At 39.7% G+C, this 5,554-nt stretch overlaps 1 protein-coding gene across 4 annotated transcripts in view; it reads right to left on the minus strand.

Moving 5' to 3' along the window:
* Positions 1 to 5,554, minus strand: part of CCND3 (cyclin D3) — a 146,136-nt gene that overhangs the window by 74,857 nt on the left and 65,725 nt on the right. The window lies entirely within an intron of this gene.

Below are 5,554 nucleotides of genomic sequence, written 5' to 3' on the forward strand. Positions count from 1 at the left end.
ACAGAGTGAGACGCCATATCAAAAAAAAAAAAAGAAAAAAAAAAAGAAAAAAAGTCAATCATTTCCTATATACTAGCAATGAACAAGTGGAATTTGAAATGAAAAACACATTACCATGTATATTAGAACCCCTAAAATGAAATAAGTTTAAAACTAACAAAATATGTACAAGGTCTATATATGGAAAACTAGAAAACTCTGATGAAAGATATCAAAGCTGAATTAAATCAATAGAGAAGACTCAATATTGTCAAAATGTCCATTCTTCCCAAGCTGATTTAGAGATTCAATGCAATCCCACTTAAAACCTCAGCAATTTATTTTGTAGATATTGACAAACTGATTCTAAAGTTTATATTGAGAAGTAAAAGACCCAGAGTAGCCAACATAATATTACAGGAAAAGAACAAAGACGGAGGGCTGACACCACCTGACTTCGAGACTTAATATAAAGCAACAGTAATCACAACAGTGTGGTATTGGCAAAAGCCTTGACACAGTGATCAATGGAACAGAACTGAGCACCCAGAAATAGACCCATAGAAATACAGTCAACTGATCCTTGACAAAGGAGCAAAGGCAACACAATGAAGTGAAGATAGCCTTTTCAACAAATGGTGCTGGAACGACTGGACATCCACATGCAAAAAAAACAAGAATCTAGATACAGATCTTATGCTCTTCACTAAGGTCAACTAAAAATGGATCATAGACCTAAATGTAAAATACAAAACTACAAAACTCCTAAAAGATAGCACAGATAAAAATCTAGATGACCTTGGGTAGAGTGATGACTTCATCATTCAGCTTGACTGAGATATAATTGACAAATAAAAAGGTATATGTTGGCCGGGTGCAGTGGCTCATACCTGTAATCCTAGCACTTTGGGAGGCCAAGGCAGACAGATCACCTGAGGTCAGGAGTTCAAGACCAGCCTGGTCAACATGGCGAAACCCTGTCTCTACTAAAAATACAAAAATTAGCCGGGCATGGTGGTGGGCGCCTGTAATCCCAGCTACTCGGGAGGCTGAGGTAGGAGAATCGCTTGAGCCCAGGAGGTTGCAGTGAGCCGAGATCATGCCATTGCACTCCAACCTGGGCAACAGAGTAAGACTCTGTCTCAAAAAAAAAAAAGGTATATGTTAATCGTATATAACATGATTTTATATATATATAATGAAATTATTACCACCATCATGCTAATTAACATATCCATAACATAGTTATAATTTTTTGTGGTAAAACCATTTAAGAGCTATACTCTTAGCAATTTTCAAGTATACAAATATCATTATTAACTATAATCACCATGTGGCCAGGTGAGGTGGCTCACACCTATAATTCCAGCACTTTGGGAGGCCAAGGCAGACAGATTGCTTGAGCCTAGAAATTCAAGACCAGCTTGGGCAACATGGTGAAACTGCATCTCTACAAAAAATACAAAAAGTAGCTGGGTATGGTGGTGCCTGCCTGTGGTCCCCGCTAGGAAGCTACGGGAAGCTCAGGTAGAAGGATCACTTGAGCCTGGGAGGTTGTGGCTACATGAGCTGAGATCACACCACTGCACTCCAGCCTGGGTGACAAAGTGAGACCCTGTCTCAAAAAATTAAAACTAAAACTAAACAAACCACCGTGCTATACAATAGATCTCTGAATCTATTTATCCTATCAAACTGAAACTGTACCCTTCGACCAGCATTCCGCATTCTCCCCTGCCACTAATCCCCTGGCAACCACCATTCTACTCTCTACTTCCAAGAGTTTGACTTTTTTAGATTTCACATATAAATGAATTATGCAATATTTGTTTTTCTGTGCCTGACATTTCATTTAGCATAATGTCCTCAATATTCATCCATATTATCACAAATGGCAGGATTTCTTTCTTTTTTAAGGCTGAATATGATTCCATTATATATAAATCACATTTTCTTTATTCATCATTCAATGGATATTTAGGTTGATTGTACATCTTGGCGATTGGGAATAACACTGCTATGAACATAGAAGTGCAAATATCTCTTAGACCTACATATTTGATTTCCTTTGGATATATCACTCCCAGAAGTGGGAGTGCTGGATCATATGGTAGTTCTGTTTTGTTTGTTTGTTTGTTTGTTTGAGACAGAGTTTCACTCTTGTTGCCCAGGCTGGAGTGCAATGGCATAATCTCTGCTCACTGCAACCTCTGCCCGCTGGGTTCAAGTGATTCTCCTGTCTCAGCCTCCTGAGTAGCTGGGATTACAGGCGTCCACCATTACACATGGCTAATTTTTTGTATTTTTAGTAGAGATGGGGTTTCACCATGTTGGCCAGGCTGGTCTCAAACTCCTGACCTCAGGTGATCTGCCTGCCTTGGCCTCTCAAAGTGTTGGGATTACAGGCATGAGCCACCACTCTCGGCGAGTAGTTGCTGTTTTTAAGTTTTCGAGGAATCTCCATACTTTCCTTTATAGCAGCTATACTAATTTACATTCCCACTAAGGGGAATGTGTGCAGGCCTTCCCTTTTCTCCACACCCTTGTCAATGTTTATCTTTTGTCTGTTTGATAGTAGCCATTCTAACAGGTGTGAGGCGATACCTCATTGTGATTTTAATTTGCATTTCTCTGATGATTAATGATGTTAAGGACCTTTTCATGTACAGGTCAGTCATGCGCATATCTTCTTTTGAGAAAGGTCTATTAAAGTCCTTTACTCATTTTGTTTTTCTCTTCCTCTCTCAACTGACCTTTGCTCATTTTTTAATCAGGTTATTTGTTTTCTTGCTATTGAGTTATATAAGTTCCTTATATATTTTGAATATTAACTTCTTATGAAATGTGTGGTTTGCAAATATTTTCTCACATTCTGTAGGTTGTTTCTTCACTCTGTTGATTGTTTTCTCTGCTATGCAGAGTTTTAGTTTGATGCAATCTCATTTATCCATTTGTATTTTTATTGCCTGTCCTATGTCATTATGGTGCCATATTCAAAAAAATCATTGCCCGGGCAAATGTCAATAAGCTTTCTCCCTAAGTTTTCTTCTAGTAGTTTTACAGTTTCAAGTCTCAGTGTAAGTTTTTTTTTTTTTTTTTTTTTTCTTGAGATGGAGTTTCGTTCTTGTTGCCCAGGCTGGAGTGCAATGGCGTGATCTCGGCTCACTGCAACATCCCCCTCCCCAGTTCACGGTTCAAGAGATTCAACTATCTCAGCCTCCAGAGCAGCTGGAATTACAGGTGTCCACCACCACGCCCAGCTAATTTTGTGTATTTTTAGTAGAGACAAGATTTCACCATGTTGGTCAGGCTGGTCTCGGACTCCTGACCTTAGGTGATCCACCTGCCTCGGCCTCCCAGAGTGCTGGGATTACAGGCTTGAGCCACCACACCTGGCCAGTTTAAGTCTTTAATCTACTTTGAGTTGGTCTAATATAAAGGTCCAATTTCACTCTTCTGCATGATAAGCAGTTTTCCCAAAATGATTTATTGAAGAGATTGTCCTATCCCCAGTGTGCATACATGCCACCTCTGTTTAAGATCAATTGACCATAAATGTGTGGATTTACTTCTGGGTTCTCTATTCTGTTCCATTGGTCTATATGTCTATTGTTTTATCAGTACCATGCTATTTTGATTGCTATAGCTTTACAGTATATTTGGAATTTAGGTAGTGAGATGCCTCCAGCTTTGTTCTTTTTGCTCAATTGTTTGGGCTATTCATGATCTTTTGTGGTTTCATATGAATTTTAGGATTGTTTTTTCTATTTCTGTAAAAAATGTCATTAGAATTTTGATGGAGATTGCATTGCTCTGTAGGAAACTTCAGGTAATGTGGTCATTTAAACATATTAATTCTTCTAATTCGTGAACACAGAATATCATTCCATTTATTTGTGTCTTCTTTAATTTATTTCATCAATATTTTACAGTTTTCTGTGTACAAGTCCTTTACCTTCTTGATTAAATTTATTCCTAAATATATTATTTTTGTTGATGCTATTATAAATGGGATTTTTTTTATTTTTTGGGGGGATAGTTTGTTGTTAGTGTATAGAAATGTTACTTCTTTTGGTATGATGATTTTGTATTCCATAACTTTACTACATTTATTAGTTCTAACAGATTTTTGGTGGAGTCTTTGGGGTATCTCTTAATATATGATCATGTCATCTGCAGATTCAATGTTACTTCTTTTCCAATTTGGATGCCATTTATTTGTCTTAAGCAGTTGCTCTAGCAAGGACCTCCAAAACTATATTGAATAGAAGTGGTGAGAATGGGCATCCTTGTCTTGTTCCTTGTCATGGATCTATTTCTGAGGATTTTCACTTTGGAAATGTTCTCCATAAGAATCAGGCCCATAATTGCATGATTAATGCCATCCTGATAGCCACTGCATTGTAGAGATTCATCTTCATAGTATAATACACTACCTTCACAATTAGTTGATAATGCTGTCTGCCTAAATAACTACCCCATTATTTTATTTTATTTATTTATTTATTTTTTGAGACGGAGTCTCGCTCAGTCGCCCAGGCTGCAGTGCAGTGGCGTGATCTGGCTCACTGCAAGCTCCGCCTCAAGGGTTCACGCCATTTTCCTACCTCAACCGCCGGAGTAGCTGGGACTACAGGCGCCTGCCACCACACCCGGCTAATTTTTTTTTTATTTTTAGTAGAGACGGGGTTTCACCGTGTTAGCCAGGATGGTCTCGATCTCCTGACCTCGTGATCCACCCGTCTCGGCCTCCCATAGTGCTGGGATTACAGGCGTGAGCCACCGCACTCGGCCAATAACTACCCCATTTTTGAATAGTCATTACTATTCTGTGTAAATTCCTAATGTATGCTGGAACATGTCCTATAACATATCCTGTAAACCAGCTCTGGATATTAATTAACTCTGGATTAATGGGATGTACTTTTATTTTTACAGTAGGAAGAAAATGGCAAAAACATATTGTCAATTACATTTCGCACTCATTCCTCTCTTTTGAACTCCTCACTTTAACTTTAACTCACTGATTGGTTCTGGTGGCTGTAACATTGGCTCCAAAGGCTTGTGGCATTGTCCTAATACTTCAGTGATACTTTGGAAGGACCCCTGATATTGCTTCTATTGAGAGGTAGCAGCACTTCAGAAAAGACTGGGTGCTTGGCCAGGCACGGTGGCTCACGTCTGTAATCCCAGCACTTTGAGAGCCCGAGGACGGCGGAAACCCTGAGGTCAGGAGTTTAAGACCAGCCTGATCAACATGGAGAAACCCCGTCTCTACTAAAAATACAAAAAAAAATTAGCCAGGCGTGGTGGCGCATGCCTGTAATCCCAGCTACTCGGGAGGCTGAGGCAGGAGAATCACTTGAACCCGGGAGGCGGAGGTTGCGGTGAGCCGAGATCGTGCCATTGCATTCCAGCTTGGGCAACAAAGCGAGACTCTGTCTAAAAATACAAAAAAAAATTAGCCAGGCGTGGTGGCGCATGCCTGTAATCCCAGCACTTTGGGAGGCCAAGGCAGGTGGATCACCTGAGATCAGGAGTTCCAGACCAGCCAGACCAACATAGAGAAACCCCA

The sequence above is a fragment of the Mandrillus leucophaeus genome, unplaced genomic scaffold (assembly GCF_000951045.1).
Source record: "Mandrillus leucophaeus isolate KB7577 unplaced genomic scaffold, Mleu.le_1.0 Scaffold3, whole genome shotgun sequence".
In the NCBI taxonomy this organism is placed as follows: domain Eukaryota; kingdom Metazoa; phylum Chordata; class Mammalia; order Primates; family Cercopithecidae; genus Mandrillus; species Mandrillus leucophaeus.